An 8,659-nucleotide genomic window follows, 5' to 3' on the forward strand; every position below is an offset into this window, starting at 1 on the left:
CATGATGTCAAACACTGGAGTATCTGGTCTAGACTTTCAGGTAAAATTAATGAAGCTATAATATTCTTGAGTATAATTTAAACAAGAAACAAACATGAGTGCAGAATCACTCTATTGTTATGGTTATTGTACGTCGCTTCAATCAGTTATACACAAATGACGCCCTCAAAAAACTCTGTGCACTGTAAGAGACAGCAATGATCGTAAAATCGTTTCAAGACCTGGAATTCCCTTTTCCATAATAACAAAACACCCGTGAAGATTCGGGGTGGAAGAGGTCTTCAGCAACCCATGCTTGCCGAAACAGGCGACTATGCTTATCGTAAGGGGCGACTTGCGGGATCGGGTGGTCAGGCTCGCTGACTTGGTTGCTGCATGTCATCGATCCCAATTGCATGGATCGATGCTCATGATATCAATCATTGTATTGTCTGGTCCAGACTCGATTATTTACAGACCGACGTCATATTGAATATTGATGAGTGCGGCGTTAAACAAGAAACACTCAAAATGAGTTGTATAAGTCACTCATGCGCCATTGCGTTTATGAAAATAAGACCAGAATAAGCACCTATTTGATGCTAAAATTGAGCGATGTTAGTGTGTGTTAAACACACATTACTGATCTCTTCCCTCTTATACTCTATTTATCGTATGACTCGTTGTAAGATAAATGGTATCCGATAGCCACTCGTGTAATAATCGATGCGTGATGATCCGGAATAGAATAGGTCTTCAGCAACCAATGCGTACCGTAAGAGGCGACTAACGAGATCGGGTGGTCAGGCTCGCTGACTTGGTTGATGCATGTCATCGTATCCCAATTGTGAGGATGGACGCTTATGATGTCGATCACTGGATTATCTGATCCAGACTCGATTATTTACAGACCGACGTTATATAGCTGGTTATATAGCTGGATTATTGCGTGTCCATGCACGTCGCTACATAAGTGCAATAATCTTGGACGCGACGTTAAACCCCAATTCACCTCATCCATTAATACCTCTGCCACAAACGTTGCTTAGTTTTACTTTTGGATGATGACTAGAATCTTGCCTTCGTGTCTTTATATTTGAAATATAGCAACACGAGTTCAGATAACGTTTCAGAACAGATCCTTTCGCACATATGTAAACAGGCGACTTAATGGTTCGGGTGGTCAGGCTCTGTCATGACCTGGATGATTGCATGCCACTGTGTACCACCACGTTGCTCTGATTGCAGGCCACCATCAAAAGGCTGGAGTGTTGCGTCCTATTTCTAGCAAAATACTGAATTCTACAGTACTGTCATGGTTATTTTACGTCACTTCAATATGACACACACTTCGTCACTAAAGAAATTGGCATATTGTATTACAGATCTAGTAGTAGTACTACAGAAGTAGTGCTAAATATTATTTGACACGGCTCCATTGTCTTTGTCCGGGCATTAACTATTGTACCGTCATATAATTTCGCTTGACATATATTTCTGTCCAGCCATGTCGAATAGCGTTGTGCCTAATAATTTACGAGATGTAACGTATCAACGTTTATCAACAAACATGCTCAGAATTAAGTAACAAAGCGTAAACCACCACTCCGAAAAAATCGACCCGTGAAGATCCGGGATAGAATAGGTCTTCAGCAACCCAAGCTTATCTTAAAAAGCGTCTATGCTTCTCATAAGAGGCGACTAACGGGATCGGGTGGTCAGGCTTGCTGACTTGGTTATTGCTTGTCATCGTATTCCAATTGCGTAGAACGTTGCTCATGCCGTCAATCACTGGATTCTCTTGCCCAGACTCAATTACTTACAGACCGCCCGCCATTTAGCTTGAATGTTGCTGAGTGTGGCGTTAAACAACAAACAAACAAACAAACACAAGACAACCCTCACTGTTACAATGTGAAAGAGTAACATCAACATCAACGAAGGACCACGTAGTTACATTTAAGGTTCACGAACAATCCAATTCAATGATGGTCGTGTGAGTTATTGGCGACGTCATGAGAAACGCCATCGGCAGGGTGTTTTTGGGTTGGAAGGAATCGCCGCATAAGCCAGTCTTTTGTTCCTACACCGACAACGTCATAGCCTCCTTCGACGTCACCATTTGCTCAAGGTCAAGGTCACAGCGATGATTTTGTGATGATAATAACAATCGATTTCATCTTAAGCTCATCATTCTGGACAACCTGCTAAGGATCTGCATTCAAACCCAGTTGAGTCCCCTTACTTTCGTGCCTTGGATGTGCTTAGCAGACATGTACACCACCAAGAGAACTTTTTGGACTGGGAATGGTTCTCCAATATGCATGGCAGTAGATCCGCCAGTTGATTATCGACCGTCTTTTACTGAGTATGCGATGTCCAGGAAAATCACCTTTCCAGAGGCTTGAGGCGCCCCGATTCGATATTGATCACATTTAACTTTAACCCCTGTAATCGTTTGATAAAATATGACAACATTCCTAACACCTCAAAGCGAGAGAACCTTTTTCTGTCTCGATGATCTGCCGAAACAGATTCCAGGGGTTGTATAAGCAAAATAGTGGTTACATTCATGAATGGATCACAGACAATCAGTGATGACACAAAGTGAAACTTAAGGCCCCTTTACACAGGGCTGCGACCTTTCTGCCACATTTGAGTGATCAAAAACCGGCCAGGACGCTCAACGGTCGCCTAAACCCAGAAAATCATGTTTCTATGTAACTACTACAGCAGTTGTTCAGCAGTAAGTGCTCGAGTTGTTCAGCGTCTGCAACCACAATGAAACAATGCAGGTACACGCCCTATATTTCTAGGCAGGCTGAGGAGGCACTACAGATAGCTCAAAGGAGGCAGAAAAGAGGCAGAAGGATTGCCATGGTGTCTCAAGGGTTGCCGTGGTCGCCGAATGAGGCATGGCGGTCGCCAAAGTCATCGTTCAATGCACGCTGTTGATCGCCCAAAGGAGGCAAAAGGGAGGCAGATGCGTCGCCCATGATTGACGGGAAAATATTTCAGCAGAACGCATCTGTTACCTGGCGACCATTGGGCGACCACTGCGCCTTCATTCTGCAAAGGCGGCAATGCTTGTGCCTCCCTGCTGCCTCCTTTGAGCCACCTTTGAGCAACCAGCCTCCTCGGCGACCTTTGTGCGACTGTTTTTAACATGTTCAAAAATTGACGGCGACCATGGCGTTCATGGCGATGCCTGAACCTTCTGTGTACCACCTTGGAACGACCTAGGCAACCATTCTGCCTCCTTTGAGCCTCCAACGACGACCTGGTAAATGTTATTGTCGCACACGGAGGCACAAAGGTCGCCATCCTGTGTAAAGGCCCCATTAGCAAGTTTGTTTGTATAAACTCTTACTCTTACCATTAGGATTTTGTTTCATATTCTCCCACATCAAAGCCCTTGATCCCCACATGCTAACGTGGGGTTAATGTGTTAATGTGCATACGCCTTGTAAAATGTTGTGATCCATAAATCAAATACATTAGTGATATTGTGTTCTGTTTTGTGTTTCCGCTGGGTACCTTTTCATGATATCAATCACTGGATTGTCTTGTCCAGACTCGATTTTATTACAGACCGCCGTCCCATAGCTGGAATATTGCTGAGTGTTAAACAAACCAACTAACAAACTTGTTCATTATTATCATCCAGTTGATTCGACGTCTTCATGTACTGAAGATGCGGACTGTCTGAACTCTGGGACATGTGACACAAACAGCTCTCCCTATACCTGTATTTGCACCGGTGGCTACGGTGGAACAACTTGTGCTGATGGTAGATCAACAGAATCACCGACAGCCATTATCACAGGTACCATATAAATTCGTACCTATTTTCATTTTTGACGTAGGTTTGCACAACCTGGAATGTTATCTGTCTGAATTGAAGAAATACATGCCATAAATAAAACAACCTGTGTTAAAAGTTGTTTCGCAAGCCAGTGATGTGCCAGTATTAGCAGCCAGTAATGTGCTGATCAAAACAGGCATCAGGATGCATGTGATCAATGTAATGGCGCGCAATCTGTTTGTGTTAATTTCTGGCATATTCGTGTGCGTTATATTTAACATAATGGTATAAAGCCCATGTATGCTTCTTAAAGCAGTTGTTACCGACGCCATTTGGGTACCTCGGCGACAATGTAAAGTGTTGAGACCAATAGGGTTGCCAGACACCAAAGTTCGTTGGTTTAAATCCCAGGTTTGCTCTGAATATGTTCCTTGGTTTGTCAGCACCATAATCATGCTAATTGGTTTCAGTTTAGGTGGAAAACGTTAACACCCATCATGATGTCGGGCTTTCCTCCCAAATTAAGCTGACGCATCGTGTCATAACTGAAATGTTGTTCAAAGCGGCGTGAAACCAAAGTCCCCTACTCACACCAAGGAAACATAGACGAATATTACACAAAGAGAGAACAGCTCAGTCAGTCTTTTGATGAAAGACGGCACACAAAACATTCTGTGACGTTATGCACTTCTTCAATTTCTTGCGACAATCCGCATGTTTGGGTCGCTTTCAGACAATCAGAACAGTACACCTCTTACAGTCAACGAGCAAATCATGGCAAAAGTTCACCAAATGCAATACATTAACAATATGATATTGCTATATATTTACAGTCCCGATATGTACTACTAACGATGCCTGCAAGAATGGTGGCGTTTGCAACAAGGCAGTCTCGCCATACGCTTCTGCATGTGTTACTGGTTACACCGGCAAGGTTTGTGGTATGTATTCATGTGCATCAGTACAGTCGACACTCTTCAGAATTGAGGTGTTTATCACTTATTCGTCCACAGTAGAGTCTAATTGTTGGTTCCTTTTGACGGACTTAACTTAAGATGATTATTTGAATAAATTACACATTAACTTGTACCTTTGAATTGACACAATATTAATCAATCGAGGATCAGGTGTCAAGGAGGGAAATCAGCATAATTTCGAATATGGCGTTTTGTATTCTCAATTGCCAAACGAGTGATGAGGATTGGAATTAAGTCATTACATTCACGGATAACAGATATTTGAAAGCTTTGAATAGTGTAACCGTGATCAAACAACATTAGAGCAAGAGTTTTATGACGCGTACGTTCTTTGAAATCTTCGTAGAAAGAGCATACACGATTGTACCTCGTCAGTTGTGAAATGTAGATATCAAAGGCTGGAATATTGCTCAGCATGACTGAATCTCTGAATCTTTATGCATAGATATGGGGCTATTTCACCCATAGATATGGGTCTCTTTTATTTCTAGTTCATGAGGATAAATACGTGGAAGGGAATTGGCCATTTGACCATGAATGGACGATATCAGATCACTAATATATGTATGAGATCATTAATATATATATATATGAATCTTTAGTTAAAAGGCATAATTCACTTATTGTGCGAAATTCCTACTCGTATGCATAAAGAAATAGATAAAAAAAAGGATTGAAGTACACATGGTGCTCATGGATGCCTACTTGCCTATATGTCCTACTCGCAAATTTCACACAGATTTTGTCTCTGAGTAAGTCGTTTTCACCAGTCTGGCTCTATGTGAAAACACTCTCTACAAATTAAAAATATCAATCCTCTATGTACACTCATAACGTATGGTTTGCATTAATGTTCACAGTATGAACACATATAAATACACATAGCTTGGGACACACACACGCACGCACGCACGCACGCACGCACGCACGCACGCACACGCACTTACGGGTAGGGTCATACACACACAAAGACCCGTGAAGATTGCGGGTTGAATAGGTCTTCAGCAACCCATGCTTGCCGTAAAAAGCGACTAATGGGTTCGGGTGGTTAGGCTCGCTGACTTGGTTGATGCATGTCATCGATCCCAATTACGTGGATCGATGCTCATGATATTAATCACTGGATTGTCTGGTCCAGACTCGATTATTTACAGACCGCCGTCATATAGCTGTAATACTGCTGAGTGCGGTGTTAAACAACAAACCAACACTATCAAATGGTGATTATACCAGAAGTTCGCGAAAACGCGAGTGGCAGCCATCACCAACACATGCAAAGTAATGCATTATTTTTAATGACATATTGTCTCTCGTAAGTCATCTGGCGACTGGTTGTAGAATTTTATGTTTACACTTCTTTTGATATAATATAAGTGTTGTTTTCTACGAGTGAGACAACAATAAACTTGTCTGTCTGTCTGTCTGTCTGTCTATACCACCCCAATCTTTGCCGAATATGTTAAGGGGTCGACCATTTGATATTTGTTGGCTGCTGGGGTTGGAGGGATTTATATCTACCCTCTATACAAAATTCCTGGTTGCACTTGTTCGATTTTAGCTAATTGATAGTTTTAGTAATACATCCCGTCATTTGTTAAAAAAACCTTCATTTTTATATTCTCAATCAGAGGAAGGTCGGTATCATTTGATAAACTAAGTATGTAGTAAATGAATATTAACTCAAAGTAATTATGTGTTAAGCGTCGATCTCCATTACAAAATGTGGTTGCCATAAGACGGAACACACATATATGTACATTCCCTGATTCAAATTATTCGAGTTTCTGAAATGTCCAACACATGTTTCTACAGATAAACGGTGTGTGGTCATGATCATGGCGTTTACGTGATTGTTAATGTGTCAACGTTTCTCTAGTTTATCAGGAGCTGTAAAATTTGTAGCCATTCAATAATTCGTTTGATGATTGTAGATTTTGTACAAAACACGTCAAACTAACATCAGGCAACAGTTATCCGATTTCTCCGTTTAAGAGCAGCAGGTCGACGAGCAAGACGTTATGCTCGACGCGTCAAATTGAGCCGACAACATCGTCACTACGACTGCATTGACGTCGTCAACACAGGGTATGGTCTCAGCTGCGATGGAGAGATGTCTGGTTCAGCGACGAATCAAGATTTCTCCTCCGTTGAGGGGATGGAAGAGCACGGCGTTTACGTGATTGTTAATGTGTCAACGTTTCTCTAGTTTATCAGGAGCTGTAAAATTTGTAGCCATTCAATAATTCGTTTGATGATTGTAGATTTTGTACAAAACACGTCAAACTAACATCAGGCAACAGTTATCCGATTTCTCCGTTTAAGAGCAGCAGGTCGACGAGCAAGACGTTATGCTCGACGCGTCAAATTGAGCCGACAACATCGTCACTACGACTGCATTGACGTCGTCAACACAGGGTATGGTCTCAGCTGCGATGGAGAGATGTCTGGTTCAGCGACGAATCAAGATTTCTCCTCCGTTGAGGGGATGGAAGAGCACGGGTCTACAGACGTCGGGAAGAACGTTAAGCCGGAAACTGCTTACAGAGGCGTTATTGATGATACCTGACCTTCACTTTGAAATGTTCCTATTTGCCGATAACTGAGATGACTACAATCACCAAGTGTTCTCTCCACAATATTTTGGCTTAGCCTTGTACAGCTCCTGTATAAATGTATTTTCCTACCTCACACTAATCTGGCTTTGCTTTTCTCTTTTTGAAGAGTATATTATCTGAAAATGTCGCTACGAAAATCACAAACTTAATACCACGCTTGTTGTCAATGGCGTTGGTCAAATGAATACCAACACATTCGCAGATTAGGTGTTGTCCCCCTAAGACCTTTTCCCCCCTATTCAGAAAAAAAGAATGTTGTTTGTTTGTTTAACGCCGCACTCAGGAATATTTCAGCTATACAACGGCGGTCTGGAAATAATCGATTCTGGACCAGACAATCCAAGTATTGATATCATGAGCAACGATCTACGCAATTGAGATAAGATGACATGCATCAAACCATGTCACCGAGTCTGATCATCCGATCCTGTTAGTCACCTTTTGTGCTGTTACTGTGTCAAATGACACCATTCGGGTGATGTCAGGCACGCAGTCGTCCGTCCTGTCAGCTCGCGATCTATGTCTTGGACGATCGCTTGCCTTTCCAGATATTCCGGATGGTGTAACGTTACCACAGTTTCGAGAATTCCAACATACTGATTTTTGGGATTCACCGCGCATAACACCTGACTATATACAATACTGAATAATGTGTACACCTAAGTTGTGCCAGGTCAACACACTGCAAACACGAAAACGTCGTTTTTTCCGTATATGGTCATTGGACGGAAAAACGACGTTATTTGGACGTTTTCAAACCATCGTTTTTCCGTCCAAATAACGTCGTTATTTGACATCGGAATTTACTGGGAGAGAACGATAGCGTTAAGCTCCTCCCTTTCTTGATTGACATTGTCAATCAAGCAACAGCGTCTACCGGTATTTCTACTTCTCAGATTTCATTGGTCAGTCCCCGCGTGTTAGATTACAGGCCCGCGTTTGACGCTGCACTCGAAGCGCTTAGCGGAAGTACTGAAATCAATCGTTCTGCGCATGCGGATTACTTAATGCCTTGACCAAATTTTCCGTTCTGTGCATGCACGATTTCGCGAATTGTTTCCTGGATTTAATGTCACCACTATTTGACAATGGTTCATAAACACAGTCACGTGAAGGTTCGGAATCGTAACGAGTAACTCCATTTAAATTGAAGAGGACCCCCAGTGATATGGGAGATTCCAAGATGAAACTATTCTATGGCTGCCACCCAAACCGATCTAAACGGGACCCGATAGCTTATTGTATGCTATATAGTCATATGGAAGTGGACAAGAACTATACAT

The sequence above is a fragment of the Haliotis rufescens genome, unplaced genomic scaffold (genome assembly GCF_023055435.1).
Source record: "Haliotis rufescens isolate VD_foot unplaced genomic scaffold, xgHalRufe1.0.p SCAF_6, whole genome shotgun sequence".
Taxonomy (NCBI): domain Eukaryota; kingdom Metazoa; phylum Mollusca; class Gastropoda; order Lepetellida; family Haliotidae; genus Haliotis; species Haliotis rufescens.